Below are 9122 nucleotides of genomic sequence, written 5' to 3'. Positions count from 1 at the left end.
GTTTTTTAAGGTGGAAGCTTTCATCATTGATTTTAGGTCTTCTTTTCTAGTGTATGTATTCAATGTGATAAATTTTCTTCTAAGCGTTGCTTTTACTGTATTCCACAAGGTTTGATAAGTTCTATGTTCCTTTTCATTTCGTCCAAAATATTTTGTAAATTTCTCATGAAAGCCAGGCATGGTGGCTCATGCCTATAATCCCAGCATTTTGGGAGGCCACAGTGGGCATATCACTTGAGCCCAGGAGCTTGAGACCAGCCTGGGCAACATGAAAAGACCCCACCTCTACAAAAAAAATACAAAAATTAGCCAGGTATGGTGGTGTGCCCCTGTAGTCCCAGCTACTCAGGAGGCTGAGGCAGAAGGATCAATGGAGCCCAGGAAGCCGAGGCTGTAGTGAACCATGATGGTGCCACTGCACTCCAACCTGATAGACTAAGACCTTATCAATCAGTCAATCAATCAAATAATCAATTTCTCATGAAGTTTTCTTTGACCCATGTGTTATTTAGAAGTTTCTTGTTTAATCTCCAAGTTTTGGGGGAAATTTTCTAGTTATCTTTTTGTTATTCATTTCTAGTTTAATTCCACTGTGGTTTGAGAGAAGATATTGTGTGATTTCCATTCTTCCAAATTTGTTCAAGTGTGTTTTGTGGCTCAGAATCTATCTTGGTGAATGTTTCATGTGATCTTGAGGAGAAGGTTTAATCTGCAGTTGTTGGATGAAGCAGTCTGTAGATGTCTGTTATATCCAGTTGATTGATAGTGCTATTGAATTCAAGTATGTCCTTACTGATTTTCTACCTGATGGATCTATCCATTTCTGGTGTTTAAATCTCCAACTGTAATAATGTTTCATCTATTTCTCTTTGCAGCTCTATCAGTTTTTGTCTCATGTATTTTAACACTTTGTTGTTAGTTGCATACACATTAAAGATTCCTGTCTTCTTGGATTATTGGCCCTCTTATCATTATGTAATACCCCTCTTTATCCTTAATAATTTTCCTTGCTCTGAAGTCTGCTCTGTCTGAAATTAAAATACCTACTCCCACTTTCTTTTGATGAGTGTGAGCATGATATATATTTCGCCATCCCTTTACTTTTAACCTGTGTGTGTTTATATTTAAAGTGGTTTTCTTATAGAAAATATATATTCAGGTCTTGTTTTTGGTCCACTCTGACAATCTGTCTTTTCATTGGTGTACTTAGACCAATTTTTATGTTTAAAGTGATTATTGATCTAGTTGAATTATATCTACCGTGTTTGTTACTGTTTCCTATTTGTTGCCCTTGTTCTTTGTTCCTACTTTAGTCTTCCACCTTTTTTCTGCCTTTTGTGATTTTAATTGAGCATTTTATATAATTCCATTTTCTCTCCTTTCTTAGCATATCAGTTATACTTTTTTGTTTACCTCTTTTAGTGATTGCCCTAGAGTTTGCAATATACATTTACAGCTAATCCATGTCCACTTTCAAATAAAAATATACTGCCTCACGGATAGTGCAAGTACTATATAGTAATAAAATATTCCTGATTCTGTCTTCCTGTCACTGATACCATAGCTGTCATTCATGTCATTTATATATAATCATACATAAGCATATATATATATATACACATATATCTAAGTACATTGTTGCTATTATTATTTTGGACAAACTGTTATCTCTTAGATCAGTTATGACTAAGAAAAACCAGTTTTTTTCATTTTACCTTCACTTATTCATTCTCTGATGCTCTTCCTTTCTTTATGTAGATCCAGTTTCCAACCTACATGTTTTCTTTCTCTCTGGAGAACTTTTTTTAACATTTCCTGCAAGGCGGGTCTACTGGCAACAAATTCCCTCAATTTTTATTTGAGAAAGTTTTTATTTTTTTCACTTTTGAAGAATAATTTCATAGGGTAAAAAGTTCTAGGTTGGTGGGTTTTTTCTCTTAACACTTTAAATATTCCATTCCACTCTCTTCTTGCTTGCATGGTTTCTGAGGAGAAGTCAGATGTAATTCTTATCTTTGCTTCTCTATGGGTAAGGCATTTTCCCCCTCTTTTTTTTTTTTTAAGATTTTTTCTTTATTGTTGATTTTCTGAAGATTGAATATTATATCCTAGGTGCCATTTTTCTGACGTTTATCTTGCTTGGTGTTCTGTGAGCTTTATGTAATCTGTTGTTTAGTGTCTGGCATTAATTTGAGGGAAATTCTTAGTCATTGTTGCTTCAAATATTGCTTCTGCTTCTGACTCTTTCTTCTCCTGATATTCCCATTACATGTATGTTACACCCTTTTGTAAGTTCTTCATAGTCTGTTCTTGGTTAGTGTGTTCCGGGTGGGTGCGGGGTGGGGATTGGTCTTTTTTTTCTCTTTGCTTTTCAGTTTTGGAAGTCTCTACTGTCATACCTTCAGATCAGAGATTCTTTCCTCAGCCATCTCCAGTCTACTAATAAGCTGATCAAAACCATTCTTCATTTCTGTTACACTGTTTTTGATGCCTAGAATTTCTTTTTTATTCTTTCTTAGAATTTCCATTCTTCTGCTTACATTATCCATTTGTTATTATATGCCTTCTACCTTTTTCATTAGAGCCCTTAGCATAATAATCATATTTTTTTAAAAATTATTGGTCTTATAATTCTAACATTCCAGCCTTACCTGACTCCTGTCCTGATGTTTGTCCAGTCTCTTCAAAATGTGTTTTTGCTTTTTAGTATGTCTTGTAATTTCCTGTTGAAAGGTGGATGAGATGCACTGGGTAAAAGTAACTGCAGTAAATCGGCCTTTAATAATGTAGTGGTAAGGTGTGGGGGAGGGAACCATTCTATAGTTCTATAATTAAGTCTCAATCTTTTTGTTTTGTTTTGTTTTCACTCTTGTTACCCAGGCTGGAGTACAGTGGCACGATCTCAGCTCACTGCAACTTCCACCTCCCAGGTTCAAGCAATTCTTCTGCCTCAGCCTCCCAAGTAGCTGGGATTACAGGCATGTGCCACCATGCCCAGCTAATTTTGTGTTTTTAGCAGAGACACGGTTTCTCCATGTTGGCCAGGCTGGTTTCAAACTCCTGACCTCAGGTGATCCACCCACCTCAGCCTCCCAAAGTGCTGTGATTACAGGCGTGAGCCACCACACCTGGCCTATGTCTCAGTCTTTTGATGAACCTGTACCTCTGGACTGTGAACTTCATCAGTGCGTCTCAGTTTTGTTTTTCCCCCTATGTGTGACAGGATGACTAACGCTGGCTGGAACTGGGTATTTCTCTTTCTACAGGTCAATCAGTCTCTGATATATCCCAGCAGATTAGAGTCTGGTAAAATAGTTTCTTCTGCAGGCAACCCTTGTTAAGAAGAACATAATGCTCTGGGGCAGTGGTCCCCAACCTTTTTGGCACCTGGGACAGACTTCGTGGAAGACAATTTTTCCACAGACAGAGTTGGGCAGGGGATAGTTTGGGATGAAACTGTTCCACCTCAGATCATCAGGCCTTCATTCTCATAAGGAGCATGCAACCTAGATCCCTTGCATGAGCAGTTCACCATAGAGTTCACACTCTTATGAGAATCCAATGCCGCCACCCATCTGACAGGTAACAGAGCTCAGGCCATAATGCTTGGTCACCTGCCACTCACCTCCTGCTGTATGGCCCAGTTCCTAACAGTCCCTGGACCAGTACTGGTCCACAGCCCAGGGGTTGGGGACCCCTGCTCTGGGGTATTTCAAAATGATTCATTTTCCCCTCCCCTGCTGGAAGCATAAGGGGATTTTCTCTCTGATTTTTCACTGTGAGGACCTAGTAGAGCTTCTGGAGATAAAACTCACAAAAGTGTGGTGGTCCTTCTATGACTGGGTCCCCCTGGAGTTTTAACTGTCAAACTAAGCCTCCACACTAAGCCTCCACACTAAGCCTCCAGCAATTCACAGTTACAGTTCAGGTTTTCCTGTCCTGGCACTGACTCTCACAGAGGTTTCTACTCATGGTTTCTGCTCTGGTATGTTGTGATTCTCTATATTCACCTATCTGTCTCTCCAGTTTGGGGGCAGCCGTTTGCCCAGTGACCTCACTTCTCTTACAGATACAAGAAAAGTTATTTTTCAGTTTGTTCAGCTTTTTACTTGTTAAGACAGAGTGGCAACTTCTAAGCTCCTTATATGAAGGGCTGGAAACTAGAAGTCCCCTTCCTTCTTTTTATGGCCAAACAATATTCCATTGTATGGATATACCACATTTTTAGCCATTCATCTATTGGTGGACATATGGGTTGTTTCTACCTTTTGGCTATTACAAATAATGCTGCTATAAATATGTGTACACGTTTTTGGGAGAACATATATTTTGATTTCTTGGGCATATACCTAGGAGTGGAATTGCTGAGTCATATGGTAATTCTATGTTTAATTATTGAAGAATTGCCAAACTTTTTCCGAAGTAGCTGTGCCATTTTACTTTCCTACTAGCAGTGTATGAAAATTCCAGTTTCTCTACATCTTCACCAACATGTTATTCTTTTACTTTATTTTAGCCATTCTAGTGCGTATGAAAAGGTATCTGGTTTTGACTTGTATTTCCCTGATGACTGATAAAATTGTACATATTTCCATGTGCTTATTGGCCACTTATGTATCTTCCTTGGAGAAATGTCTATTCAGATCCTTTGTTCATTTTTTAATTGGGTTATTTTTTATTATTATTGAGTTGTAAGAGTTTTTAATATATTCTAGATATACATTTTTATAAGATATATGATTTGCAAATATTTTCTCCTATCCTGTGGGTTGTCTTTTTTTTATAGTGTTCTTGGAAGCACAAAATATTTTCATTTTTATGAAATCCAATTTACCTATTTTTTCTTTTATTGCTCATCTTTCATTTCTGATCTTCCGTCTGGAATTATTTTCTTCTGAAGAATACCTTTAGTGAGTGTCTACTGGTGACCATTTATCTGGGGAGTGTTTGGGCAAAAATTGCATTTATTTTGCTTCCATTTCTACAGGATATTTCCATGTATACTAAGTTAGGGGTTTGGGGTATTTCCCCCAGTACATCAATGATGTTATTTTGCTGTTTTCTGACTTCCATTATTGCTATTGAGAAGTCAGCTGTTCTATCACTCCTTTGAAAATACTATCCCTTTTCTCCAGCTTCTTTTAAGATTGTTTTCTTCAGATTCACTATGATATACCAAGATATAGATTTTTTTTGTATCCTACTTGGGCTTCTTGAATTCATGAATATTGAAATTGGTATTTTTCAACAGATCTGAAAATTCTCAGCCATCATCTCTTTATATGTCTCTTTCCTTCTAGAACTCCACTCCAATTACAATAGTTAGATGTTCTCACTGTGTTTTGTCATTCTTTCTTAAATATATTTAGTCTTTTTGTCTCTCAGGATACATTCTGGATACTTTCTTCTGATCTGCCTTCCAGTTAATTAATTTTCTCTTCAGCTGTATCTAATGTACCATTAAACAGACTGTGAGTTCTTAATTTTTTATTTTTTAGTTTTCAAAGTTTATTTTGTTTTTTTCAATGTACAATATAGTTTCTCATAGTTTTTTTGTCCCCCAATATTTCTTTAAGCATAGTACACATTTTCCTTATATTCTGTGTCTAACAATTCTAATAACTAAAGTTTTTGTGTGTGTGCTTCTGTTGTTCTCACTCAGGTTTCTTATTTCCTTAAGTACCTGACTATTTTTCACTGTGTGCCAGACATTTGATTTGAAAAAGTATTTGTAAGAATGATTTGTTACCTAAAATGGTGCTATTTTTCTGCACAAAGGAATTTTGTTTGCTTTTACCAAGAGTCTGGAAACTCTACCAGCATGGAACCACCTTAATTCAAGTTCAAGGCTTGTTGTTTTCTGGATGACCTAGATGACTAGAACCTATAAGTCTGTGGGAATTCATTTACTTATGCTTTATCATAACTTTCAGAGATAGCCATTTGGGATCCCAGCCGAAAGGGAGGGAAGAGAACAGTTATCACAGGCCCCACTTTTGGTAGACTCTGGGCCTTATATTTTTTCCTGAGGCCACCAAGACCATAGCTGTTTCTTCTGGATTAGTAAATGTCCTTAGGGAAAATACAGCTTTGCATACTAGGTTTACTTCTCTGGGTTCTCATTTTTTACTAGATTTTAGTCAGCTAATTCTTTATTCTCTTATTAGCTCTTTGATACATTTAAGATGTTATTTTCCATATAGCTTTTCCCATTGTCCTCTTTGGATGGTTTGGTCCTAATTAACGGCCCCCCATACAGTGTCTCATGCAAGCTTCACGGCAGTTCTATTGGGTGAGAAAGCGAAGAAACTTTTTTATATGAGGAATGTGAGCCCCCTTTAAATTATCAGGCCCAGGGAGGCATTGGAATGAGACAGCAGTTACATCCCACCCCGTTCCCTTGAGCTAAGTAATCATCTCCTGAAGCCACTTGTTATTTGGACTCTAGACTCACTAACGCCCCAAGAAACTATAAATTAAACTAACAATGTTGCACATGGACATAATAACTCATAGCCTATACTAATGTATAGCCAATTACTAATCAATGTTATTTCTGCTAACCTATGAGAATTCCCGAGAAACATCTTTTGTTATCACCCCCTCTCCTGATTAACCCTGTCTTCTTTCAAAGCTGGGGCCTCTCCTTTATTCTCTAGAGCACTTCCCAAGGTAACTTGGAAGTGTTTTCCAGGTTGCAGTCCTCAAATTTAACCCAAATAAACTCTCTACTTATATTAATTTTGCCTAAATTTCTTCCTTTAGGTCGACATGGGTACATAGTATTACTTACATTTTGTTGATGTAGAAACTAAGGCTCAGAATGGAGAAATGACTTGCCCCAGACTGCGCAGAGGATGTGGTAGAGCATGAATTGGACATCAATTAGCAAAAGTTCCATTAACCACCTCTTTCATAAAACAGGTGCCAACTATATCTGCAAAACAGGCACAATGCCCTTCTCTGCCACATATCTGGGTGGATCAACTGACGTTACAGTTTTGAAAGAATTTTCCAATGTGAAAAATTCTCTGCACACTGCAGAGGTGATTACAATGAAATTTTACTTAGCAATGACAATGACCTTTCATAGAAGTGGCTTGGATACTCACTGGGAACTACATTTTTAGCTTAGGAGTTGAAATTGGGTTTAAAGTCACTTCCTTATTCATTGTATTCATGCCTTTAGCATGTAGTTAGCATCTACTCTGGGCAGACCTGTGCACAGAGATTTCCTGTCTCAGGGAGGATTGGATAAGACTGTATGATATGGTGTGATCAGTGCTTGGGGAGGTGCTGGGAGCAGTAGTAGGACAGCAGCAGTAATAAAAAAAACAACTACCTATTGGGCAGTTACCATGTACCAAGCACTGACTACTCTGAATTAGATACACACACCCACACACACAAACATACACACACACATTTGGTCCTCAAGGTATGAGGAGGTATACTGATCACTTACCAGCTGTGAGACCTTGGATAAGTTATTTCGCATTTTTGCACAATGCGACTAACAGTAGCCCCTACCTCCTAAATGCATCAATATAAAGAGTTTGATAAAGGCAGCTATTATATACTAGTCCTGTGGTCAGATGAAAACACCAAGGCTCAGAGAGTTTAATCTACCTGCCCACCTTCCACAGCTGATAAGCAAGCATTACTCAGTACCTGCTGTGTGCGGGCCACAGTGCTAGGGGCTGGGCCATATTCAGAGCAAACATGGCCCCTTTCTCAGACGGCCGAAACAGCCCAGTATCCAACTCTAAAGGCTATGACTTTGCCCCAGCATGGGCAGCAGAGCACGGACAGGTCATGGGAGACTTCCCTAGGGAAATTCCTCCATCTGGCTTACAAAGCACAAAGAGGGGTTTTGCAGATGGAAAAGTTGAGCAGGAGTGTTTCAGGCAGGGAGAACAATGCACGCCGAAAACGAGGGCACGGACCTTTTTCTTTCTTGTTCTGTCTGGGGAGGAGCACATCCTTCACCTGCATTTTCCATCCAAGTGCTGACGCAGCATCCTTGTTACAAGGAAGTAGGTCACATTTCCAGTCCCTCAAAAGGAAACTGCTACCTCCATTGTGACAGAGTGTGAAACAGCCACCTCCGCTGCCTCCCCCACGTGCCTGTGATCCTGGCTCCCTGGAGTTTGCTATTCCCAGAGCAGCTTTCCTCTCCCTGACCGCTGAGTGAGCCTTGCAGGGAAATTCATCAGCAGCCCCTGAGCTGGCCCTGATGGAGGTGGGGGGTGCGGTGGGGAGAATCTGAGGCTGGCGTGGGTGCCATAGCCCGCTTTCTGACGCAGCTGACTTGTACCAAGAGGGGAGTGGCTTTTCTCAGGGGTAAAAAAGCTCAGGTAGTGAACATTGCAAAGGAAGTGGGGTCTCAAGCCCTACCTCGCCTATGATCTACTCACACAGAGCTTTGGAGCCTTTCTTTAGAGGACTGCAGAGACTCTGGGGTCATCTCAGTATGACAGTAAACCTAAGCCTGGGCAACAGATTACACCAAGGACCTGTGGCCATGGGCTCCATGCTGCCTGCATCTGCTTCTTGGAGCTGCCAAGGAAATTATCGATCCCAGGCCCAAGCCATGCAGCTAAGTGTTAGATTCGAGCTAATGATGCCGAGTTCTCTGGGAAAGAGTTCTCTGGGAGAGTGTGTAATGTGGTGGAAACGGTGAAGATTTGGAGACAGATGGGTATCATGAGCAGAACTGTCTCAAAAGGACCCCAGGATCTCATCCCATGTTGTCTAAGCAATGAGCTACAGGAGGACCACCCTGTTTCCACAGATTAATGGCCCCGTCTTCCCACCACCACGGCAGGGGAACTATAACATCCCACTGGCCCCCAAGATCCCCAAGGCCCCTGGGTACTGGCAGTCAGCATCCCCAAACAACCTCTGCAAACAGCCATCTCCCCAACTCCACTCCGCCTGGATCCAAGCAGCTGTGATGCTCCAGGGACTGAGCCACTCTCTCTCATGTTTGCCCTTTCAAAGGGAGACTCCAGGGAGAGAAGGAAGGGACGTTGGGAGACCTCTGGCTCAGAAGACTTCAGACTGGGCCATTTCCCACTCTCAGTCCTCAGGGCCCCCTCCACTCCTGCCTCTTTGGAGAA

The sequence above is a fragment of the Gorilla gorilla genome, chromosome 4 (assembly GCF_029281585.2).
Source record: "Gorilla gorilla gorilla isolate KB3781 chromosome 4, NHGRI_mGorGor1-v2.1_pri, whole genome shotgun sequence".
Taxonomy (NCBI): Eukaryota; Metazoa; Chordata; class Mammalia; order Primates; family Hominidae; genus Gorilla; species Gorilla gorilla.
The sequence above is the reverse complement of the archived record's forward strand: the minus strand, read 5'-3'. Positions refer to the sequence as shown.